This window comes from Felis catus, chromosome C1 (assembly GCF_018350175.1).
Source record: "Felis catus isolate Fca126 chromosome C1, F.catus_Fca126_mat1.0, whole genome shotgun sequence".
NCBI lineage: Eukaryota > Metazoa > Chordata > Mammalia > Carnivora > Felidae > Felis > Felis catus.
The window spans coordinates 165,083,285-165,110,183 of record NC_058375.1 but is presented as its reverse complement, the minus strand read 5'-3'; the positions used below and the strand labels follow the sequence as shown (position 1 = coordinate 165,110,183).

The following is a 26,899-nucleotide window of genomic DNA, read 5'->3' as shown; positions in this document are numbered from 1 at the left end:
CCTCGGAAGCTTCCTGAGTATAATCTGAAATCAGCTCCCTTATGCTGAGGGCAGAGAGAGGGGGAGGAAAGAAGCAGACCACTGCAGACTGGTAGGTGGCAGGTTCAAATAAGAAGAGAACTTATGAGGCTCATCTCGGTGGCGGCAAGAGGAGTGCATCTCCACACCTCTCTGCCCAATCTGAAAAGTTTATGCCGAAGCCTTAACTGGGTTCTGTCATGTAGACTATCCAGATGGTCTCAACACCACATCACTGTCTCAAGGCTGTATCCTTGGGGAAGCTTCTGAGAATGGGGAAGGCAGCAGTGGGCACATTCCAAGGACCAGGGTGGGGGGTGAGGAGCCTCTGAATGCCAAGATCCAGCTCAGGGGACACGTGGTGGGCATGTGCTCTTGATGATCTCCCCCAGTACTAGTAAGCTCTTATTCTTAGGGTGTCATCCTTCAGTGATTCCAGTGGAAAGTTTAGGGGTGTTTCCCTAAGTTTAGGACCCTTATTCTTGGTGGGCCCGGAACTCTGATGTGTGTGTGTGTGTGTGTGTGTGTGTGTGTGTGTGTGTGTCAGTCAGTAGCAGAAAACTGAAAGCAGAAAGCTCTTCTTAGCTTTCCAGTCTCTTGGCCATATTTAAAATGTCTCAAGGAGAAAAGTGTTATTGAATGTCAGGCTAATGTGTGCGTGCTTTCTTTTCCTGCTCTCTAGGATCTTAGATCTCAGGTCTTGCTACCTTGGTGGCTATTTTACTTTAATTTTTTTGGTTTAATATTTTATTTTATTTTATTTTATTTTATTTTATTTTATTTTATTTTATTTTATGTCTTAATTTTTTGAGACAGAGAGAGAGAGTGGGAGCAAGCACATACAAGCAGGGGAGGGGCAGAGAGAGAGAGGAAGAAAGAGAATCCCAAGCAGGATCTGCACTGTTAGCGTGGAGCCTGATGCAGGGCTAGATCCCATGGACCATGGGATCAGGACCTGACTAGAAGAAATCAAGAGTCAGAGGCTCAACTGATTGGGCCACCCAGGTGCCCCATGGTTTGGTATTTTAACTTGTTTGGCTGTTCTTGGTGAGAGGGTTGGTTAGATACAAGTCTGTTCTATCATAGCCAGAAGTGGAAAGCAAATATTGAGTAAATTAAAAATATATCCTAGAGAAGGAATCTGATGGGCTTATCTTGGATTAGAAGTTTCCATTCATTTAATCAACTATGGCCAGAGGGGAGCGATAATGTAGGACTCAGAGAGCACCATTGCTCCCAGCCAGCCGGCTGACCCAGGGAGGAGTGGGACAGGGCACTTATTGTCAAAGATGTCTGCCTCAGTGATCTTCATCATCATCATCATCACTCTTATTAATTAATGCCTCATTTTTTACACTTTATGATTTATAAAACTCTGCAATCTGGATTTTCTCCTCTGCTTTCATTACTCTAGGGTCTGTCATTGGTATCTATGTTAACATTCACTCTAATACTCTACAGCATGTATCTTCCCTCATTTTTACCACTGTCATCAACAACCCACCTAAAATTGAGTGTTATGGATCTTATAATGACCAGTTTTCCATTGTTCCCAGCATTGTCTCTTTCCTCTTGCCTCTCCCACCCCCAAACTTCCTGATGCCCCAGGGCTGGGATAGCCTGTGTTTGGTCATTATACCACTTCTCTCTCTGTCCTCTTCAACACTTTCCACTCCTTGCGTGCTGAGCTCCTGAACAGCTAATATGTGTTTCTGTGCCTCAAGCCAAGTGTCCAAGAGGGCTGGAGGATTTGAGGACAATGCATGATAACTGAATAGCAGGGCAGAAAGAAGGACCAATGACAATATAAGTTTCAATATAAATTTAGTAAGAGGCCCCACCAGTTACCTCTCTTACCTAGAATATATTGCTTGGGGTTTCCTGAACAAAGACTCTAAATAAAAATACCTAGGCGAACTTGTGGGTTGATGGGAACATATCCATTTTTGCTTGACTGACAGGTTAGAAACAAGCGATAACTCTGGGGAAGAGGTGCTTCATTGGGGGAAAAGAGGAGGAAGGCAATGAGTAAAAAAAAACAACTTTTTGTTTTTGTTTGTTTGTTTTCTATTTTGCATCATCAGTTTTGGTTTGGCTTATCCGAGTCTGGACAAATTGAAGCTATATTCCACAATACTTTTTTTCCTATATGGCTTCTTAAATCGGTCACTTAAACATAGCAACAACATTATCATTATCATAAGAACTAACACCTACTGAGAACTTACCATGTTCTCAATGTGCATTATCATTCAATTCTTACTACAACTTTATGACGTAGGCATTATCACTGACATGTTTATAGATGACCAATCTGATGTTAGAAAGGGTGAGTAATTTTCCCAAAATTACATAAAGCTTAGAAAGTGGCCAATATTTGAATTCTGGGCCCTGACTTCAGAACCCTCACTTTGCTGCACTATGTACATATAATATAGATTTAAATATTTACTTTTTTGAATTTCCACATAGTAAGAAAGATACACGGGAGAGTACAATTTTCTGTAGGAAAGGGGCTATACAGTAAAAGGTTAAATTAGTATTTCTGCATTTGAGTATTTACTAAACTGCTGTAACAAAATGCAATGTTCAGTCAAAATAGATGATAGATGCCAATCTCTATTTCATACAATAGCCTACGGGAAGGCAGGGGTCCAGTATCATCTGGGGATTGAGACTCTACTCTCCTGTTACTTCTGTTCCCAAAGTGTTGCTCATGTCTGCCTGGTTGAAGCTGGCATCATGTCCACATCCTAGCAATGGGAAGGGGAGAGAGAAGGGTGCATATTCAGACTTCTTAAAACGCCAAGAGCTGGAAGTTGCACACATCCCTTCTGCTCATGTCCTGTTTGTAAGAACTTAGTCACGTGACTACACATAGCTGCAAAGGAGGCTGAGAGATATAGTCTCTATCTGGTTGGGTTTGTGCCTGGCCAGAACCTAATAGGGCATCTACCTCTAAAAGGGAGAAGGAGAAGATAAATACTGGGGGACAGTCTGGCTGATTTCTCTGACTGATTTCCGAACTAGTAACACAAATGATGACATATTTATGAGTTTGGAGTTTTTAAAGTTAGCTGGCATTGGTTATAAGTGATTCTTTTCGGGGTGCCAGGGTGGCTCAGTTGGTTAAGTGTCTGACATCGGTTCAGGTCATGATCTCGCGGTTCATGAGTTCGAGCCCCACGTCGGGCTCTGTGCTGACAGCTCGGAGCCTGGAGCCTACTTCGGATTCTGTGTCTCCATCTCTCTCTGCCCTTCTGCTCACGCTCTGTCTCTCAAAAATAAATAAATGTTAAAAAAAAAAACTTAAAAAAATAAGTGATTCTTTTCCTTATTTTAGATAAGACTATCCAGTCTTGGATACAATCAAGATAATCTGTATAATACTCTAACTCAAAGCAAATTCCATAGTCTAAATTATATTAAAACCAGAAGAGATTACAGGCCATTGTTTTACTGCAAAAGAGATTATAAATACCATTAAGATAAGCTTCACTTTATAACTAAAGGATATTTATGGGTGCACTTGTATAGGGCAACTGACTAGATATTTGGAAACAGCTTACAGGGATTAATTATAAACATGCTATCCCTTCTCTATTTGATTTGTAAAATAAGATTGATGGGTGTACACGCAGAACAAAAGGGGATTTAATAACAGAGATCAGCCTCACACCAAGTAGGCGGTCTGATTTAAAACAAACACAGCACATCAACAAGCTCATGACTCTTAAGCCTCTAGGCTTGATTAGCATCTTTGGGTAAATTAAGATTTCTTAAGCCCCCTGTGGGGGCCCAGTCACCTGAGTGACTCACAGCCCAGGCAAGATGATGACATCTAGGACTGCAGTTTTTATTTCCAAAGAATGTTTGCTTTGGAAATTTCTGTGCGTGGGTGTTTATGAAAATTCACCATTTTCACATATCCCATGTATCATGTAAAAGGAAATGCCCTTTTGGGTGCAGTGAGCCCACGAGTTACTGCCGCTTCCCATTATTTGGTGTAGCTTGGTCTCTGAAGTCAGGGCTTGTTTGTTTTGGAGTTGCACATTCTCTTTTTTCTCACACAGTTTCATGGTCTTGCTTGCTTGAAGCGATCGTTAGTTTTAGTTCATGGACCAGGAAGGAGCTTCTCCAGGGATGGGCACTCAAATCATAGAACATGAAGCTATAAACATCTCCCATAGCACAGTCCAGCAATGGATGGACAGACGAGAGAACTGAGCCCTGGGAGGTTAGGGGCTTCATCATGGTTTCCTGGCTACCGCGGGACATTTGGGTCCAGGACCTATGTCCCTAGACTCCTAACCTAGTGCTCTTTGATGCCCATTGGCATTTATTAATTGTGAATCTTAGGCAATTTGGGAATTTAATAAAAGTTCTCTGAAGTCCTATCTCTTTGTTTAAAATCCATTTTAGAGTCTAACAATGTTTGGATTCTCTAGCAAATTAGGCATTTCCTGGCATAGGTAGAGTCTGTCCCAAGGGCCAGGAAGGTCTCACCTTGACCTACTAAGATTTTGTCCAAATCTTATCTATATCCAGTCGTTGTAATTGTGTGTATGTATGTTCAGCACATTAATTTGTTAACGCTAAGCATTAAAATAGCCTCAGTTTTTGGAACTATTTTGCATAATAATTTTGTTTTAATAAAATAGGAGTCTGGACAATTGAATGCTGTGGGGGGGGGCCTCATGATTTTATATATATGTATATATATATATATATATATTTTTAAATTTTATTTTATTTTATTTTATTTTTACATTTGTTCATTTTTGAGAGACAGAGAGAGACAGAGCATGAGCTGGGGAGGGGCAGACAGAGAAGGAGGCACAGAACCTGAAGCCGGCTCCAGGTTCTGAGCTGTCAGCACAGAGCCCGATGCGGGGCTCGAATACACAAACCATGGGATCATGACCTGAGCTGAAGTCAGACGCTTAACTGACTAAGCCATCCAGGTGCCCAGGGGTCTTATGCTTTTTAAGAGATGTTTGGGGTGTTGCCATGTGTAGGCACAGAGTTAAAGCTGAGCAAACATTCGTTGAACTGAGTTTGAGTTGAGTTTGAATCAGAGAATTAAATCAATCTACTTGATTGCTTTGCTGTTGATTTCATTCCTGGTGAAAATCAGCAGAATCTAGCAGAAAGGGCATAGGAGCTGATGTGAGGACATGGACGCCCAGCACTGACTCTGTTTGTGAGTTGTGTGGCCCTCAGGCAGTCATTTACGCTTCCAAACCTCAGTTTTCTCATCTGCGATGTGGGGAGAAGATCACCTACTTCATAGCAGGGCTGTGAGGCAAGGTTACATCTTCAGGTGAGATGATATTTGTGAAAGTCTTTTAACTTGGGAGGCACCATTCAAATGTGAAGCACATTGGCTTTTGTTATTGTTGTAGTAGCTTTATTGCTGTATCAGTTCATTTGTAGTTGATTTCCAGTTTAGTGGCTGTGTTCTCGTATGTTAGGTTTTTGCATGCTAGATGGAAACAGTGTCGGGCTGATTATAAGGAAGTGTTTGGCCCATACATTCAGATGGGGACCTGAGAACCAGACATCCAGCAGCACACCAGCAGATCCAGGATATCTTTGTCAATTGATGGGATACCTTCTTTAGGTACCCCCCAACCTGCTGGGGGAGGCCACTCAGCAGCTTCAGATCTGCCCAGGAAGTAAGTAAGGATGAGCTGTATCTGACCAGCAACACACTCCTCTGGTCTCTAGGGTATTTGTTCTCTGCAAATCACCTTCATCTCCTGAAGTCTACAAGGCCATAGTAAGGTGGCCAAGAAGGCAAATACTGTCTTTGAGCAGTCACAGGAAGTCTCTGAGCAGTCACAGGGACTTCCCTGTCTTCTGCACATGCATGACATTGCCAGTATGAAACCCTCATCCTGCCTTGGTTTTGTCTTGTTGTCTTCTTCCTCCTCTCCTCTCCTTCTCATCCTCCCCTTCCACTTCCCCTTTCTCGCCTTCTTCTTCTCCTTTTTCTTCTCTTCCTCCCCCTTTTCTCCTCTTCCTCCCCCTCTTCCCCCTCCCCCTCCTCCTCTTTCTCCTCCTCCTTCTCTTCCTCCCCCTCCCCCTCCTCCTCTTCTTCTTCTTCTTCTTCTTCTTCTTCTTCTTCTCTTCCTCTCCCTCCTCTTCTCCCTCCTCCTCCTCCTTCTTCTTCTCCTCCTCCACCTCTTCTTCCTTCTTTGCTTTCTTCTGATAATGAAATCCTACAAACACAAAAATCTGGGAACTTTTGTCCCAGACATAAAATGCTGCTTCCAATAGTTATCCACTTCCTTCTTAGAGCTCTACCTTTGTGAGGATTTTTATGTTGCTTCTGCTGATCAAGATGGGGAGAAAATCTTAGCAGAGGCCTGGCAAGGAAACTGCACATGCAGAAGTTTGTAGGTCATTAAGTCCTTGGAAATCCAAGTACCTGAGGGATTCATTTTGTGAGGCACTGAGGCAGGAGAGGGCAAAGGGTCAAACAGGTTGGCCTTGTAAGCCAATGGCAGGAGTTTGCAGGTGTCCCGGTGGGCAGTAGGGAGCCACAGAAGTGTGTTAAGCAAAAGAATGACATGACAAGATCAGGTTTGCATTTGACCCCCCCTACTCCTTCTTAGAACCTTTGCTTGGAGGGCCACAGAGCTCCTGTGTCTCTGCATGTGGAAACCAGAGAAGTGATATCTGAAGGCTTATGTTCCAGAAGAATAGACTAGTGGAATAGAAGGGCAAGTGATTTCCTCGATAGGGAGAAATAATAAAGAGGTACATTATTTTTGGCTTTATGGCAGCAGAGAAGATTAAGTACTCTGAAGTCAGAAGTGCTTGTTGTCAGGGCCCGGTGTGAGGGGGCCATGACCAAAAGTCTTCCACAACCTTACCATGGTCACATACATGCTGCTCCCACTGACTGGGGCCTACACACTGTTTGAACAAGTTCAATTTTTTTTTTTTAATTTAAGAGAGAGAGAGAGCAAGGGAGAGGGCAGAGGGAGAGAGAGGGGGTGGGTAGAGAGAGAGCAGGAGAGAGGGCAGAGGGAGAGAGAGAGAGAGAGAGAGAGAGAGAAAGAGAGAGAATCTTTAGTAGGCTCCAAGCTCACTGTGCAGCCCAACATGGGGCTGGATCCCATGACCCTGGGATCATGACCTGAGCCGAAATCAAGAGTCTGGATGTTTAACTGACTGAGCCAGCCAGGTGCCCCAGAACAAGTTCGACTCTGATCAGCCCTGACCAGATCCATCTCCAGCCAGCCTGTGCTTTCTCTGGTTTGGAAGGAACAGAGCACAGCAAGCTAACTTCCATTGGAGCAAAGTTGTCCCTAAAATCAAAGGAAATTATACTAAGGTGGCATGGTTACCAAGAGAAATCACTGTGTGATCAGAAGTTGTCCTACCTCGTAGGTCAACATTCTTGGCCTCTCAAGACAGACACAGCTTTGGGCACAGAATAGAGTTTGCTGGTTTACATGCGGGCATGTTGGTAATTCTGTGACAAACCTGAGCCACCGAGACCCATCCTGAAAATTATCATGTGAACAGGCTCTGTGTAATTCGAGGCACAAACTCCACAAGAAATGGGGTGATTTGAACTACTCTTTGACAAACTTATTTAATACAATTAGGATATTTTGGCAAACTATACCATGAGGGAATTAACATCTTAACCTACAAATTGGAGTAGAACTGGAAGGAACCAAAGACGTCCTTGAATGATTTTACAATTTTGCCCGGGTCTGGCCCTGGTCTCTTCTATCCTGAGAACAATTGGGAAGCAGCTTTCCTTTTGGAAAACCAGACGTGAGGTAGGGGTGTGCGTGCATGCGTGTGTGTGTGTGTGTGTGTGTGTGTGTCTTTTCCTCTCTGATTTCACCCAGAACACAGGGACTGCTTTTGTTACACACAGTTAGTAAAAATACAGAGCAGTGCCTAGTCTGCAGGGCTGGCCAATTGGTGTGCAGTACCGTCTCAAGAATTACTTTCAATTTTCATTGCTTCAAAGAGCAGCCTAGGACCCAAAGTGAGAGTGACAGAGAGACCGGGAACTTCTCTCGCTTTCGGGGGTGTCCACTGGCAACAGAATGACCTGCCTTTTAAGCAAATCAGCTAATGCTTTGACATGATAGGCTGGCATCTGTGAGGGATGCATGGAGGACATTCTCATATTGATGGAAGATGAGCTCAGAAGGCTGCTAAAGTCGCCTCTAATTGTAGGGTTCTGCACTCTGGGGAAAGAGGGGGGAGGGAGACGAGATGGGAAGGAGGGGGGAGGGAGACGAGATGGGAAGGAGGGGGGAGGAGAAGGATGAGGAGGGAGAGGGAGAGAGAAACAATTACTTCCTGTCCTAACTGTAAATATGCCAGTTGAAGTGTAGAGAGATTATCATTGCAACTATTGTGTGAAGCCTGACTTAATTTCCTTTTGATTTTTTCTTTCTCCCTCCCTCTATTTTGTCCTTTTCTTCTCTCAGTTTGCTGCTGCTACTGCTTCTCCTTTTACTTCTCATTTTCCTTTCAGAAGAAACTGGTAAATAGAAGTTTTTCCCAATCTAGTACAATGCTACTGGGAAAAAAAAAATCAAGAGTTTATTTTATCTGGGGATTTTGGAAACACTGACTCTAATAGAAACCATGAGAATGTGTGGCAGAACAGAATTGTAAAACGTTCAGTCAGTTACACAAGTATTTTAAAACGGATGGTTCTGAGGGGTGATTTGATTAGGTAAATTACCCTTGTAAAAGAGTAACTTAATCTGTGAGACACTCCCCCAGCAGAAAATTCATACTGCCCTGGTTTAAAATAATTTCTTCACAAATTGCACTTAAAAATAATTGGAAATTTTAAAAAAGCAAATCTAATTTTTCAATAAAAAATCAACTTTTAAAATTCCTCCCTGGTGGTCCAGTATTATTAAATATTCTTCTGGATTTTTTTTATCTTGCTTTATTGGAAGGAGAAAAACAATTATCTGTAAACGTAATTTTTAATGCATGGTAATAAAAATAAATGGCATAGTTCTGCCGCAGTTCACCTAAATCTTCTTCCCTGGTGGTCTAGTGGTATTAAATAATCGGTACCACATGTATTCATCATTTGCTGACAGCAAAAGAAAAACTTTGGCATTTTATTGTCTAAAGAAACAGGCATGATGTTATTTAGGCTTCTGGGGTGACTTTGCTGATGGTCTGTGAAGAAAACATTTTCCTTGCTGGTTGGGGCTGTGCTTTTTGTTAATTTACATGGCAATTAGTACAGAACCAGAGACAGGCAGTCTTTACAAGGTTGATTTGAGTTCCTCTTGCAGGTTGCCCTGAGAATTTTCTAGCTTTTTTTCTGCATTAACTGGGGCAATGAAAATGTATTATATATGGCTAACTCTGTGTTGGGTGGGAAACTATTGCAATTGGGTAGAGCCAGAAAATGGGTGTTGGAAAAGGTACAGTTTTCTTTGCACTGGTGTTGAAGGTGAATTGTTAGCAATCTCAGGAGAACACCTCAACTCTGGTTCCTTGCACCTACTCCCTTAACTTGGATGAGGCTGAATTCATTGCTCCTTATTTCAAACTTGAAAATTGATTAATATTTCTGCAGTGTGTATCAGAAACGATGCCTTGTTTGCTTTTATGAAGAAAGATAGACTTATAAAAGCTGAGGTAAGAAAGTAAAGTCAGTGCCCTTCCTGGTATATGTAATAAATACGGTGGTTGTCTGGAGCACCAGAAAACACATTGGTTGTCTGAAGTTCCCAGGTGTGATCTGTGCGTCAGGTTTTAGAAGGTACGATGAAAGACAAAGCGATCTCATTTGCACATCTATTTATTTATACATATTTATTGCAAAAGCAATAACGTGACTTCTCCCTTAGAAATACATACCTTACATAACTGAAGTGATCGGTAAAAAGTAGAGGCATGATGGTTATGGATATTGCTAGGTGTAATGAGGCAATTTTGTTCCCTGATGCATCAATAGAGAGAAAATGGAGGTCCCACACCAGTGTGTCTTCTATTGTTATCTCTGATGAGGCAGCACCATGTCAGAGCAATAAACTTCCAGACAGTGTTGAGTTCAAATCCTACCACCATGCCTCATTAGCTGTGTTGTATCAAACAACTTAATTAAAATGCTTAAGCCTTAACCTCTTCACTTATAAAATAAGAACACCTTACTGGGCTGTATAAGGATTGAGTGATCTCTTAGGACAATGGCTAGCACATGGTAAGTGTTCAGTATTTTCTAGCTTAAAAAAAGAAAAAGAAATTTACAGAGTGAATTACCACTTTTCATGTTTTGGGGGGAATTTGTTCCCTTGAATTAAAAAAATTCTTCTCCAGGGACGCCTGTGTGGCTCAGTCGGTTAAGCGTCCGACTTCGGCTCAGGTCATGATCTCACGGTCTGTGAGTTCAAGCCCCGCGTTGGGCTCTGTGCTGACAGCTCAGAGCCTGGAGCCTGCTTCGGATTCTGTGTCTCCCTCTCTCTCTGACCCTCCCCCATTCATACTCTGTCTCTCTCTGTCTCAAAGATAAATAAACATTAAAAAAAATTAAAAAAAAATTCTTCTCCAAAACTACTCAATCTTGGGTCATTCCACAAAAATGAGATCTTTTTTAAAAGGGAGGTAACAACCTTATAAATTCATAACCCTATATGGCTCCAAATCTAGAAAAAGCATCACTCCCCAAGCCCATTTTCCTTAGAAGCTCCCCAAACTGCCTTCAGAGCTGTTTTATTTGGACTGCCTTAAGCCCTAGAAAGGGCAGAATGTGAACATTCGATGTTGTCCCAAATGTCCAGAACTTGCCATGCTCCAAAGAGTCTATAAACAAGAAGTACTTGTTAGATTGTCATGAGATGCAACTTTGATTTCACTGTTTCAGGAAGGTATGATGATAACTCAAGGAATTCAAACCAAAGTTGCACAACAGATTTCACTTTACCAGAGTCTCAACACTTTCCCATCCCTGAATTGGACATGGTATGTGTGGGGGTGCATCTTCCCGAGAAGTCCAAGCACGTGAGCTGTAGACATTTTCTCTCCTCAAAGGGTTTCTCCCACACCAGCGGTATAAAACAATTAATTTTGACTCTGATAGAAATCACCAGTTTGTAATTGAAAACATGTGTGCTGGGATTGAGTGGCGTTGTTGCTGCCAAGCTGTGTGTGGCAGGAGTGAATCTCCGCTGAGCTCCAAAGCATTCCTGATTTTATGACAAGTCTCTCCATTGGAGTCCTTATTAGTAGGTTTTATGTAGGTGGCTTTTTCGTGATCGGCTGGAGAGGAGAAAGCTTTTGGTAAAAGCTTGGAAAGCTGCATTAAAGCCTTGGAGGAAACAGGTTTTAATTTTGTGGTGTTTTGATTTTAGGTGATACTTGATGCTGTGGTTTTACCTTTCAACGTCTCCCTTCATCGATGCTAGCAGCATCCCTGCACTTGTGGGGGAAACTCCCTCACAATGTAGCAATTACTGATTTATGTTCCAGTGATGAGAATGTGTTTTATTGTGGTCATAATATTTGTTCAATTTAACTACTATGTACTGGAAAGTATCATAAAAACTTTTCCTCTGATCAAATGTTATAAGACAAAGGATCATAAGCTGCTGTTGATCCATGCACTGTACTCCCATGGTATCTGTGTTCATGCCACCGTGAAGAGAGGACAGGCTACGGTCCTGTAAATTTCTGTGTCCTCCTACCCAATCTTAAAGTCAATCCCCAATATAGGTCGTTTGAGCATTTCTGATACGTTCTTGTCATCAGTCGGGCCCCTTTTCAAGACTATCATCTATTCCTTTATAAAAAAGTTGAGAAAGAATCTTCATTTCTCATGGCCAGATCTCAAATTCCTATTAATCTTTCCCCAGACAGTCTCTTTTGGAAGTTGTGAATTCCACTGTGTTTTGCTGTTAACATTTGAACCTTAGGCTCCTATGTAGTCTATGATCATTGCTAAAGAAAAGGAAAACACAAAAAAGACCCTTCTTATCTTTTATTTCTATCTATTATTATTAGGGGCAATGTGGAACCTCTACTAAGTAGGCAGGGCTATTTCCCTGATGCGAGGTCACCACACAAGTTCTAGGGAAAGGGCTTTATATCTGTCCTCTGTACTGCTACTGACAGAGGAGTCTTGCCTGGTTGGTCTTCTCCAGCAGTTCTCCGTAGCCTCCAGAGTCAAGTCTATACACCCTCAGTGTTCTAGCCCCTGGTTATGTCTTTATGCCCATCTCTAGGAATGCCCCACCTCACTCTCACCCTCTGTTTTACCCACTAATCTATCCTTCAGTCATAGGAAACGACTTGGATTCTCCAGTGGATTTACCATGTCATGTTCTTCAAGGCCAGCATCTTCTATGAAGTCTTTCCTGCTGCCCCAATGGGGCATGGAAATGTCATAGCATTTCCATAGCATTCAGTGTGGACCATTGGAGCTGGACAGGTGAGGGAATATACTAGATAGTGCAATGGAACCACCACGAGAGGATTCTAGATGCTGATTCTGATCCATTGCAATGTGAAATCAAACAAGAAATGATTTTTTCATGGCTCTTTACATCTCCTGATAGGATGAAAAGAACATTTTTTTGTCTGTGCTTTGTTTCCTCTTCCACTGAGGACAGTGCTGACGCCAGTCTGTTTCTCAGCAGACTCTGCCAGAGGAAGTCCCAGGACTGAAGGAGAAGAGTAGAAACTATTTTAACGTGTAGTTGTTGGACAGCCCTTTGTTCTTTTCCCCTGCAAAATGTGGTGACTTGTGTGGTGGGTATAGCGGAGGACTCCTTCATCGTTTAGCCCCAGGTAAAGGGAGAAGCAGAGATGCAGACAGGAATGGGACGTGGTCAGCGGCTGGGGTTCCTCCCAGGGAATAATCTGTATTCATCTTTTGAGACCATGTTGGTATTTCGATTCACAAGTGGAAGAGTTTACAAATTTGACCCTGCTATAGATTTTAAATGCCATGTTTATTGAAACACTAATAATTCATTATACTTTAAAAATGAATCATTGAACTTCTGATAACTTAATTTGTAATCGTTAGGTCTGATAGTCATGGCGGGATTAGGGAAGGGAGTAGGAAGATAGGTTGAGGCAGGGTGGCACTGTGATAAATCAGTGGGCTCTGGAGACCGGCTGTGTGGCCCTAGGCAAGTTACTTAGTCTCTCTGTGGCTCAGTCTTCTCATCTGTGAAAATGGGGAATAATAAAAGTACCTACCTTACAGAGTTGTTACTGGGAATCATTGTGTCAGTAGTAAAGTGCGCATGTCAGCGCCTGACGCATAGCTTGTATCTCCTGAGTACTTGCTATGATATGTTGGTCACTTATTTCTTTTAAAATAGGAGCTGTCAGCTTCGAATACCTCTAAAGAGATAGCAGCCTTGCTTGTTTACTTGCCTTTCTCCCCACTAGACTCTGAGTTCCTTTAGCCATCTTCGTATCCCTAGCCCTTAGCCTGTAGGAGACACCCATAATTATTTCTTGAATGAATTAATGAGCAAATGGTAGTGAGCTACTGCTTCTTCTTTCTTTCTCCTTCATCACGGAAGAATGAAAAAGGAGCGTGAATTCTGCCACGGTGTATGATTACTCTCTGGGGGTTGTCTGACCACAGCAATTAAGAATTCACAAAGATGATTAATCTTACACAGCTGTGCTAGTAAAATAACTTTGATAGGCTCATTGAACGGGAATTTCCCTAAAGGGTCATAGAAGCCATCTCCCTGCTTTTGGGCAGGTGGTTCTAATATAATGCAGAAATGTTAGCTGTGTACTATTTCTAATAAATCTCCAAAAGAGAGAATTACTTATCTTCCTTGATGCTAATATATAATAATTTAGTGGCCTATATCTCTTATATAGGAACTGCATTGGGTAGTTTTAAAGGCGTTAAAGATTTAGGTGAGGTACAATGAAAATGGATGTCAGATTTTGGAATGAATTCTCATTCAAGTGGCTGTTTTTCCTACGTTAGAGATTCTTTGAAAATAAAGTGACTAAGTATCAATACTATGTGGCCTACTTGGCATTGTATCTAATGAGAGGTCCGTTGATACACCAAGTGATTTCCTTTGTGAGGTCTTTATCAAGTGCCTTCTGTGTAGTAGGCATCTGCTTGGGGCTGGGATATAGTAGTGCATACTGTACACATGGTCCCTGTCCTCTTGGAGCTTGTACTCTAATGGTAAAGCTAGAGTCTGAGCAAGCAATTAAGAGGGCACTGAGTGTTTTTAAAGAAGATCTTGGTCAAGGGATTTTTCTGGGGGAGTGACCTTTAAGGAATGAAAAAGGGAGAAATTCACTCAGACGAGGATGGAGAAGTAGGTAGGGGCTAGATCATGCCAGGACTTACAGGTCACGTGTGGTGACTTTGAACCATGTCAGCTTACCTAAGCTGTATCATGTTTCCCAGAAATCCTTTCCTTGTATCTCTCTGGCTTAGTGTAGGTCATAAGAGACATGTAGCAGACTTGGAGGGTGGAAGTGAAGCATAAGCCACACTTTTCGTGTTCTGAAGGTTGGTGCAGGGCTCCATGTGCTATGGCAGGTTGTGCGTTGAGATCTGCCAGCTCACCCCACTGGTGTGGGGCAGCCCCCGCCAGATCTCTTCCTTCAGCTTCCTCAAGCCCCGGCCAAGTGCGTGTTCAGCTCCATGGCTAAAGTTGAGGTTGGGGTTGGTGAGTGACACATGGGTTCCAGTTTGTCCTCGCAGTTTCCAGTTGTCCTGAGATCCCAGTTCATCCTCAACATTTCCAATGTGTCCTTGCTCTTGTCCACATCTGGCTGGCCTTCTGATCACCAGTCTGGTTGATCTATGATAACTGCTGGCTCAGAACTGGAAGCAGAGGCAATGGTTAACACAGACTGCTCCATCAGGTCCCACAATTGTGTAGTGTCTACGCCCTGTGATGAATCTCTTTCTTTATCATGGTGATTCTTCTTGTTTGATCATATGCCAACTGATACATCATAAGAAGGATTTTGGTGTTTATCCCAAGAGCAATGGTGACTGTTGAAAGGTTCTAAGCTGGATCAGAATTTTTTCTATTCTTTCTGCAGCATGAAGACTGGCTTAGAGCGGGGGTGGTTAGGACAAGGACAGATATGAGGAGATCTATGGGTAGAGAATGCCAATGTTAGCCAATAAACAAGTTTGTTTGTTAGTTTGTTTTTTTCTCTCCGTGGCCCAGAATTAGGTTACTTCTCCAGCTCTTTCACAATTTGGTAAGGCCCCATGGCTGGGTCTTGAACAAGGAATGAAAATGGATGAGATGTTTGCCCTTTCAATGCTTGGCACCTCTTTATGCTCTCTCTCTTCCCCAATCTGCTAGCCAGAAGCAGAAAACCCTAGAAGTCCTAGAAGTTCTAGAAAAAGTCCTAGAAGATGGTGGAGCCATAGGATAGCAAGAGTCTGGGTCCCTGGACAACAGTTTGCAACAGGAGGCCCAGCACCAACTCTCATTGAACTTTGCTGGTTGGAGAAATACATTTTTATTGTGTTCAATCACCCAGATTTTGAGCTTGTTTGCTAAAGTAGCAAGCATTATTTAACCTAAGTAATATAGAATGTGGACAATAGATAATCATGGAATAAGGTACTGGCAATGGAAATAGAGATATTTAGAAGGTAGAATTAGTAGTTCCTGGTGGTCGATTAGATGGAGTGGTGTTAGAGAAGGACACGTTAATCATTAGACAAGAATGTGTCCAGTGTTCCTAGGTTGAATAGCAGGGTGAATACAGTGAATTAAGTGAACTTGATATTGGCTCGACCAATAGCTTGTAATGTCTCATGATCCATATGGCATTTTGTGTTGTTTTTTCCTTCTACTTCTTAAAGCATCTCTAAGATTATATTACAAAGTCTTATCTCTATCAATTTCTAATTTTTAGATATAGGGGTCAGCCTGCAAAAGAGGAAGGTGGTTATCATCAATCTTGCTAGGTATTTTCCTCATTTTTGTCCTCATCCGGGCCTCTTAATGAAAGACAAAGGTGATATAAAATGAACATCCCCAGGCACATTTTTTTTTGTTTGGGTTTTCATGGATTGCAGTTGCCAAGAGGTGCTGAGGATGCTTCTAGGGGAAAGATGATTGCTAGCCTCTACTGTCCAACCAATATTTATGGCTTGGAGGATATTGACAATTAAAATGGACAACAGTGATTCTTCATTTCCTCTGGCTTTGGATATCGGCCCCTTGGAGGGGTGTTAATACCCATGGCCAAATGGGAATTTATTGATATCAGTTTTTATAAGTCACCTACCAAATTTGGGTGCAAACCAGTAATCCAGATGTGGGAGACATAATACGCCATCATTAGTCTCTAGATCCACAATCTTCATTTCCTCTGCTTGCCTTCCTTTCCTTTCTCTAGATAACAATGAATTGTTAGGCTGGTCTAAGTGTGCTGATTTGTTCACTCATTCATTCAACCAGTAATCTGTTCCAGGTAATGAACAGAGTACTGGGGATGCAAACCCCAACAGGTTGGAGGTCCTATGTTACAGGAGTTATATTTTAGTGAAATTATAGAAAAATGATTAGGCAGTTTTAGTCCAGAGTGGTAAGTTCTATGGAAACATGTAGGAAGGAAACCAAACCCAATCTTAAGGAATCAGGAAGGCTTCCAGAGGAGTGGCAGAGAAGGGGTCATGAGGGGAGCGGAGGAAGGACGGAAACGCTTTTACTAAGGGGAAGTGTGTTGGACGGGAGCAATTTCTTGATCTTACACTGGTGATCTTTGCGAGGCACTGTCCACCACACAAGAGAGAGGATTCCTTAGAGCTGCTCTACGCTGTTCACAGAAGACTCTGTTTCAAGGAAACTGGGAAATAGGGAATGTCTTCAGCTTGTTCCTCCTTTGGGATTTGTTTGGGGTGTGAGTCTTTCAATATTTTTAATCTAAATTTGTCTCTGGTTGTGTGTACACATCTTCCTACTTCTTTTACTCCCTCTAATATCGTTAGACTGCAGAAAAAGACCCCGATGAACTAGATAGGGTAAGGTCCTGGGACTGGATTCAAACATACATTATTTTCATTCTTCTACAAGTGCCTGGTTATGATGTGAGGGAGACAATGCTTAAAAACACAAAGGTAAGTGGACCTACAATTTTAGGCACCAACATACAGGGGCAAATGTGCCTGAAAATGATAGTTCAAGAAACATGGCTCCTGATGTATGTATGCAGCTGTGATTGGCAAGAACATGATTGTCAATGTGGGAAAAAGCTGAAGTAACCTGGAATACACAATATATAAAACTTCCCTGGGATCTCCAAGGAATGCTCAGGTGATTCAGATGCAGAGGTCCACGGAACATGATTTTAGAAAATGGTGCTCTAAAGAAAATCAGCTTAAAACGAGAGGTTTAATTTCTTTTTTTTCCCCAAAGCTCCATGGAATTGTTTTCCATTCGTTTTTGGCTCTTCCTGAAGACATTTCCACATGATGACATAGGGAGAGCACATTTGCAAATCACATTCAGGGTGGTGAGAGATAATGAAATTGAAGTGTCAGCAGTTTGCAAAAGGAAGCTTTCTTTTTTTCCCCTCCCAAGCCCTGTTATTACCTTATTCGATTTGCACTTTATTTTGAAGCACATATATAGAAATAAGCAAATTATTAATTCAAGCTTGTCTTCAATTTTGTGCTTGGCCTGCAAACCTCTAACATCTCCCCTAGTTCCCCAGGCGGACTGCTGAAGGCTTGGTGATAGGCTGAGACGGGCATATTCATTATTCAATATGAGCTGCAAGCAATTTGATATTTCATGTGAGCATGTGGCAGAGCTGAGGGTGGCGGGGGTGGGGGAAGTGTCATTCAGGGGAACATGGTCTAGGCTACTACCATTTTCATGTTTAGCTGAAGGCTTAACATTAGCTGTGCTCACATGTTTCAAGGATAAGGATAATTCCATCAAGAATTATGGCTGCAACCAGGTGTTTTTGTCTCTGTGACATGTCCTATTTCTTTGTGCAGGGAGCACTTCTTGAGCCAGGCCATATGCTCAGCATCAAGGGAGCTTCATGTGTTCCGTCTGGAGCACTGGGAATAATGAGATCCTGAACCGCAAAGGGCAGAGTCCCTGGAAAGCAGCCATACTTGGTGGAGGTGAGGAATGCTCATGGTCCCCAGTTCCTGAGGCCTGGGAAGCAGTTCTATATGATGTCTGCATTGTCTGTCCACACCTCCATTCCCAGGGTGGGCATACACACCGCTTGAAGGAGTCCTGGGCCTTCTTAGTCCCCCGTATAGGAGAAATGGGCCCTGCAGTCTTCCTTCTGCACACATCAAAAAATGTCTTTTCTTTTGCTTAAGAAGGTTACCACCACGCTTTAAGATCATAGAGATTTAGAATGGAAAGATCATTAGAGTTCACTTTTTTTTAATGTTTATTTATTTATTTTGAGAGAGAGAGAGAGAGAGAGAGAGAGCGCAAGTGGAGGAGGGGCAGAGAGAGAGGGAGACACAGAATCAGAAGCAGGCTCTGTGACTCGATCTTACCAACTGTGAAATCACGACCTAAGCCAAAATCAAGTCGGATGCTTAACTGAGCTACTCACGCACCCCAAATTCACTTGTTTTAATGCCCTCATTTTTACCTATGTGCAATCTTGATATTAGAGAGATTAGGTGATTTGTCTGGGGACACACAGCTAGTTAGATATAACCTGGGGACCAGACCCCAGATATCTGGAATCTCAGTTGAGTGCTCTTTCTACTAAGACACCAAATACTTAGAACAGCGCCTAGAACACAGAGGGAACTAAATTTATGTGTGCTGAGATGAAAGTGTTTTTTGAAAACTCTAACGTTCTCCTGAAATGTTCGGTCCAGCACATGTTCATTTTCAAAACCTTTCCACCATGTCGACAAAAGTTCTGAAAAATGCCCGCTGGGCTATCTGAGAGACCTGGTCTGCAGCTTTTGGAGTTCTGGAGATTGGATGCACACCCCTCCACCACCCAACCCCCTTTCCCTGGTGTTTCATGGCGGGGTGGCTCAGTCTGCCATGGCTGATCTGCTAACTGAGTAATACCAATGGTCACTTTGGGATGAGCACAGTCTGTGTGTTTGGAATAAATAATGAGTAAAATGGTATTGGGTTATCAGGGACAATAACAATGAAAAAGCCTGGGCTGCCCTCACCCCATTTAGGCACTAAGTGGCTTCCTTAAGCAACAGACCTGCAGCTGATGGTCTCGGCGGCCTCCTTGTGGCCGACTAACGTGCCCGGTTAGTTGACAGACGAGGACACTCAGGGCACAGAGCACAACTGAGGAGTATGGGAGACAACAGGTTTTAGCTGAGGTGCTGGGCAAATGAGCACAAGGCCCCGTTAGGGCACCTTGTGAAGTTAGAAGTGAAGTTAGAGACATGAAGAGGGAGAAATAGGAACATCAGGGCAATGTGAAGAAGCTACTGACATCTCATTCTGTATTTGCTCTCGCTTTAGTTTGTACACACACATGCGTGTACACACTGTTGAGTTTATGGTCACACTCCAGGTGTGACTTTAAAGTAGTAGTTTTCCCATGTGATCTGGGAAACCTGGAGGTCCTGAGACCTTTCCAGGGAGTCTGTCAGATCAGAACTACTTTCATCGTAACATTAGGATATTACCTTTCTCACTTTCATTTTCTCAGAGTGTTTTCCAGAACGCACAACATGTGACACACAGCAGATTAAATGTGGGAGGAGGTATGAAAATCTGGTAGTTTTCTATTAGCCCAGGTATTGAAGGGATTTGCAAAGATGCAAAACCATGCCATTATTCTTACTACATTTTGTTTTGCTCTGAAAATGTAGTCATTTTTATATAAAAGTATGTTATTTATATATTAACATGTAGTGGGTTTATTATCATTCTGAAACGAATCAACAAACATTTTAGACATTTCTCAGTTTTAATTTCTGATATGATAAACATCAATTGCTAGAACTCACATAAACAAAAGTTCTCTGGAGTCCTCTGCAATTTTAATAGTCTTTTTTTAAAAATGCTTATCTTGAGAGAGAGAACATGTGCTTGAGTGGAGGAGGGGCAGAGAGAAAGGGGGAGAGAGAGAATCCCAAGCAGGCTCCACACTGTCAGTACAGAGCCCCAAACGTGGGACTCCATTTCACAAACCATGAGCTCATGGCCTGAGATGAAATCAATAGTTGGACACTTACTCGACTGAGCCACCTAGGTGCCCCTTGAAGCCTTGTTTTTGATCCATAATGTGTGATCCTTATCGATAACCTACATTGCTAATCAAACCGGGCTTCAAGTGACTTTGGATTCTTTGCGCAATCAAAATCCATCGCTCGAGGTACCAACATCTGCAACCAATGAGGTTATATCAAAAGGATATGCCCGAGTTCAGAATGCAGATCCTCAGTATCATGGAAATTAAGTAGCTTTCAACGATTCTGCTTCGAGGGAGATATGTGTATTAAGAATGTTTAAGTCCTGGCATTTTTGTTAAAACTTGATCTCTTATTACTTTATAGTTTTATCTCACAAAGCTCAAAGCCATACTACACATACACCAAGTTGCTATCAAGCAGAGTGCTTATTTGTATACTAAAATAAGACCTTATGTGTTGTCAAATACCTTTTTGATTGGGTAATGTCTTTATCTTGTTTTCAGTGCTCTGTGCTAATCCTCACAAACGGATACGTACAAGTGAATGCCTTGTTCCACTGAGGTCTCACATCTTCCCATCCCCCACCATGGAGCAGGAAGCCTGTTGGTGCTACTTTTAAAAGGGTGCATTATTTTTGTGTGTGTTCACAGGAACCTGCCTGGTGATTACATTTTAGAACAATTTGCACATTTTCTAGGAAAGAAAAAAATTGGTGTAGTGTTTTGCAAAGCTCTTAGGAAAGAGAAATCTCAGCGTTTCCCATTAGAATCACCTTTCACTAGGCTGTGTGACATCCTTTGCAGGTGAATCACCCAGGGCAGTTTTGGTGGTGCACACAACAGGACTGAAGGGTTAAAAGGCAATCAGAACTCTGAACGGTGGAGGTTTACCTTTTCTGTCTTCTAGAGATACGGGGTATTGATCTAGTTCTGCTGCAAAGCTCTTTGCTTTATCACTGAATTTTAAACAGAAAGCATCTTGAAGTGCAGAGGCTGGTGAATTACTAGGAGCAGAGGTATTTTCGCAAACATCAAGGATAGACAGGCTTTGGAGTTTGCAATGGCAGGGCCCACGGCTACATCACTGTATTATCTAATGTTAGTGTTTTTTTTTTTTTTTTTTAAATGGGAAACTGCATTGGTTGATAGATTATAAACTACCTCTCCCACCTATTTACCCCACTTCTCTTGACTTTTCCACTTCTCCATTCCAATCTCTGGTACTTGTGACTTACTTAATGTGTTCCTTTCTGGAGACTCTGGGGAATAATCTCTTTCCTTGACTTTCCCAGATCTTAGAGACTGCCCACATTCCTGGACTTGTGGCCCTCTCCTTCATTTTCTTTTCTTTTTTTTTAAATTAATTTTTAATGTTTATTTATTTTTGCAAGTGGGGGAAGGGCAGAGAGAGAGGAGACAGAGGATCCCACACGGGCTTTGACAGCAGGGAGCCCAATATGGGGCTGGAACCCATGAACTGTGAGTCCACAATCTGAGCTGAAGTCGAAGGTTCAACCAACTGAGATGCCCAGGTGCGCCCACCCCCACCCCCCTTCATTTTCAGTCACAGTGTTGCATCTCTCAGCTCATCTTCTGTGATCATACTCCCTCTCACTGACTAGGGACAAGTCTTCTGCTTTTGGGGACTTGTGATCACATTGAGCCCACTTGAATAATTCAGGATAATCTCATCTCAAGGCCCTTAACTTTAATCACATCTGCAAAGTCCTTTATGCCAAGTAGGATAACATGTCCATGGACCCAGGGGATAAGGGTATGGACATCTGTGATGGGCCATTATTCTGCCTACCACACACATGGAACCTGGCTGAGTGTGCCAGCATCCCTATGAACGAAAAGCACCAATCTGTTCTCAGAGAGATGCTCCTGTGTCCAAATGAACCAAGTGTCATGCTGAATCAGTGACTTTACTCAGTAAGTATTTATTAAGCCTGTTGAACACTCAGTATTTGTTGAGATTAGTGTTCCTTTCCTAAATTAATGTTATATATTTCTTTAAAAAAATTTTTTTTAATGTTTATTTTTGAGAGAGAGAGAGAGACAGAGAGAGAGAGAGAGAGAGAGAGCAGGGGAGGGGTAGAGAGAAAGGGAGACACAGAATCCGCAGCAGGCTCCAGGCTCTGAGCCGTCAGCACAGAGCCCGACGCAGGGCTTGAACCCAAGAACCGTAAGATCATGACCTAAGCCGAAGTCGGACGCTTAACCGACTGAGCCACCCAGGCGCCCCAAGCTGTATATTTCTTTAGCCCAGTTTTAGGTTTACAGAAAAATTGAAGAGAAAGTACAGAGAGTTCCCATATATTCCCTCTCCTCTGATTTTCCCTTAGTATTGGCATCTTGCACTGGTGTGGCCCATTTCTTACAACTGACGAATCAGTACTGATACATTAACTAAAGTGCATAGCTTACATTAGGCTTCACTTTATGTTGTGTAGTTTAGAGGTTTTGCCAAATGTATAATGTCCTATATCAGCCATTTCAGTATCATACAGAATAGTTTCACTGCCCCAAAAATTGTTTCATCTGTTTCATCTGTTCCTTCTGTCCCCCTGTCCTCCAGCTCTTGACAGCCACTGATCCTTTTACTTTGTAGAATAGCTGGGCCTTTTTCAGAGTGTCATACAGTTGGAGTCATAGTATGTAGCCTCTTCAGACTGGCTTCTTTCACTGCATAATATACATCTAAGTTTCCTCCATGTCTTTTCGTGACTTGACAGCTCATTTCATCACGGAATAATATCTACTTGTACAGATGCACTGCGGTTTATTTACTTTTCACCTACTGACAGAACATCTTGGTTGCTTTCGATTGTTGGCAATCAATAAAACTACAATTAATATCTGCATGCAGGTTTTGGTGGGGACATAGTTTTTATCTCATGGGGTAAATATCTAGGAATGCAATCACTGGATCATATATAGTAAGACTATATGGAGCCTTGTAAGAAACTGCCAAAAGATCGGTGTGTGTCTTTCTTTCTTTCTTTCTTTCTTTCTTTCTTTCTTTCTTTCTTTCTTTCTTTCTCTTTCTTTTTTTTCTCTTTCTTTCTTTCTTTCAAATATTAAAAAAAATTTTTTTTTCAACATTTATTTATTTTTGGGACAGAGAGAGACAGAGCATGAACGGGGGAGGGGCAGAGAGAGAGGGAGACACAGAATCGGAAACAGGCTCCAGGCTCCGAGCCATCAGCCCAGAGCCTGACGCGGGGCTCGAACTCACGGAGCGCGAGATCGTGACCTGGCTGAAGTCGGACGCTTAACCGACTGCGCCACCCAGGCGCCCCTCTTTCAAATATTTTTAATGTTTATTTATTTTTGAGAGACAGAGAGAGACAGCACGAGCTGGGAAGGGGCAGAGAGAAAGACACAGAATCAGAAGCAGTCTCCAGGCTCTGAGCTGTCAGCACAGAGCCTGAGGCAGGGCTTAAACCCACAGACTGTGAGATCATGACCTGAGCCAAAGTCAGACACTTAACCAGCTGAGCCCACCCAGGCGCCCCATCAGTGTTTTCAATTTAGAACTTCAGAGTAATTGAGGAAGGTTGAGCTGGCAGTGTCCTGGGCCTGCTTCTAAAACCTAGACCAGAGAAGTACTGTTTTTATGAACTTTACATATTAAAGTTCTGAGTAAGATGCATTTACAAAAGAATGATGCAGCTGGAAAGCAATTTGAACGCTTTTGAAAATCTGATGTGCCATTACAGATGTCCTTTCCTCCCACCTTCTCCTCCACTGTTCACCTTGCTTGGGAGCCCCGAAGGTGACTTGTCTTATAACAGGGGGTAGTTAGATTCCCCCTTACAGAATCAGTGACTTTGAGGGTCACACTGCCAGGTCTGATCACACTGGTGAGAAGGCACACAAACCTTGTCTCCTGGAGAAAGATAACACTGCAGTCTGGAAACGATGAAATTATTGTCCTAACAATAACATATGAGAGTGCTCTGCAGAAGAACATAACTCCCTAAGGGCTTACAGCTATGCAGCTATTTGTCTAGATAAATACACACACCACATGCCACCTACTCGTGTACACTCCACTGATGACTGATATGCACAGCCTTAATGGACTCTTTTATGCTGCTACGGAGACTGTCTTAGTAGTTGGCAGGGTGACCGCAGCTCGGGTTTGAATTCCAGTTCTACCACTAACTTCCTGTATGACTTCAGGAAAATGATTTATCCTCTGTAAGCCTCAGTTTCCCCATCCATAAAATGGAAGTAATAGTAGTATCTACCTTGTAGGGTTGTTGTGTGGATATGATGAGACGATGTGTGTAAAGCCCAGTTCCTAGCACCATAGTAAGTCTTCAGTAAGTGCTGGATATACAGAAACCACTGTTCTTCTTAAACCCCTACTTTTTGGTAGGAGAGGCCATTCCCTCCCCCCCGCCCCCCCCCCAGTGAAATCCCTGAGGCAGGATTAAGTAAGGATGGTGTTTAGTACCCTTCATTTATCCCCCTCAAGAATCCCTTTCATCCTGGCAACTGGGTCTATTTAATTCCCATCCTCCACCTTCCCCACCTTCCCAGCTCAGTCTGTCCAATATTTTAGTTCCATCCCTGACTCCAGGCAGATGGTTTTAAGGAGTCTGAGGACATGTGCTCATTGATCTGGTGTGGTCGGCTTTTGCATCTGGTCTCATTCTGAGCGGACGGCTCAGCTTTTCTGTGGCTGAGTCCTGACATGTGTGCCTCTTCATCATTGATATATATTTTCTTCCCAGCATTTTATTTCCTGCGTGGATTTCTGCCTCTGAACTCAAGTTCTCTCCATATTCTCTCTCAAGTTTGAATCATCAAAAACTCGCCGCCTGCTAACCACCTCCACTCCTGACCCCTCACTGAATGCCTGTCATTCAGCTGGAAGCTGATTGCCTCCCCTGCCTTGTCCCAGATTACACCACTTGGCACTTGTGCTGGTAGTTCTTTGTGCCTGTCGGCCTGGGCCGGACAAGGCTTCAGCTTCACTTTGCAAGATGTCATCCCTCTTAGCTCAGCTCCATTTTTGCGGCTCCCAGACTTTGCTGTCTCTTGCAATGTACATGCCGGGCAGTGACTCTGACCCTTTCTCGGTCTGACATATCCCACTGTGGTCAGAGGCCTGGATCTGTTACTAGGACCTGAGCTACTGGCTATAGACCCCGGTGTTACAGAAAGGCATACCCTGATATATCTTGGAAATTGGTCCAAGATGTAAATTGTGATGTAAGGAGCAAATTATTCAGGTCTTTGGCAAGAAACAGATGGCGTATTCAAGATGGATAACTGAGGAGAGATTAATAAATGGACTATTTAAGTGTGGGGGTAGGTTTTGTAAAAAGCAATAAAGCATAGTGCAGAACTGCTGGGTTAATCCCAGGAGAGAGCTATGCCACCACTATGCCTTGGTGGAGGAAGGGGAAAAGTGGGAACCAGAACTGGGAGGGAGACAGAGTGTGCATCATGGGGAGAGGGCTACTTGGCAAGGCCTGGGGCCTTCAACTGAGGCAGGCAGCCCACCCAAAGCCACCATGCTGGGAAGCAGTCAATAAAATAAATACCTTTATATCATTCTCCCCTTCCCTCTGACCTGCTGATATTCCCATTGGCCGAACCCACCTAGAAGCCTGAGAGCAAGGAAGCTCAGTGATCCAGTTCACACAGGTTACCCAGAGTTGTGAGGACAGTGGGACCTGGAGAGGCAAACAGAAACAAGGGGTCACCAAGCTATGCATGATATCTGGCTGTTATGGCTGTGTTCTTTGTGTACATGGAGCCCAATTATGTCATTGTAGTGTTAAGGACATTCTACACCTTCTCAGTGACCTTATGGTTTACACTGTCTATGACCACTGACTACAATTCAGGCAGAGTTGTATGAGGTTATAGATCCAGGACTTTCACAATAATGGCAATGCTGTTTTGAACCTATATTTTTTTGTGATGGGTCACAAGAAATGACACCTTAGAAATGATGCACTGAGGATGGAAAGAGAATCTATTGTTTTATTTATGATTATTAAGTAAATTCCATGGGCTGAGTCACAGTACTCCAAAAAAAAAAAGCTCATTTCTTCAACCTCCATAATTCATAATTTTATGCTTTTGTAGAAGTATAAAATCTCTATTAATAAATTCTAGGATGTGCTTCTTGAAAAAGAATCAAATGGGTCCAAAAAAATCTAGGATGTCAAGATAGGCAAAAGGAGGTTATTCACACCAATAAATGTTTCTCACCTCTCAAAGTGATTCAGTATATGTTCCTTTAAAGTAGCAGAATCACAACAATTGAACATGAAATATGATGTGATTTACCAGACTGTAATTTTCAAGGATGCACCTTGAGTAAAGAAAAGTAAATTAATATTAATAATACTTGTACTAGAGGTGCCTGGGTGTCTCAGTCAGTTAACATACAACTCTTGATTTTGGCTCAGATCAGGATCTCATGGTTGGTGAGATCAAGCCCCAAGTCATCGAGCCTGCTTGGGATTCTCTCTCTTCCTCTCTCTCTTCCCCTCCCCTGCTTTGTCTCTGTCTCTGTCTCTGTCTCTCTTTCAAAATAAATAAACAATAAAAATAATAATACTTGTAATAATAAGTAATATTTAGAATTAGCAATAACTTCATCGATTCTGTGGTTGGAAGGGTCCTTGAGGATATGTGGTACATCTACTCATCTAACTCCTGAATCCTCTCTTCTGTACCCTCCTAAAGGGTTATACAAGGTTTTACAACCACC

General features: G+C 42.6%; 1 long non-coding RNA gene across 4 annotated transcripts in view; it reads left to right on the top strand.

Moving 5' to 3' along the window:
- LOC111561878 overlaps positions 1-26,899 on the top strand; it is a 172,635-nt gene that overhangs the window by 122,894 nt on the left and 22,842 nt on the right. For 3 of the 4 annotated variants that reach the window (XR_006583338.1, XR_006583341.1, XR_006583340.1), the window contains one exon: positions 18,002-18,133. This is a non-coding gene — a long non-coding RNA (uncharacterized LOC111561878). Of the gene's footprint in view, positions 1-18,001; positions 18,134-20,658; positions 22,237-26,899 lie in introns of those variants that run through there. The other variant, XR_006583339.1, reaches the window with a different exon arrangement.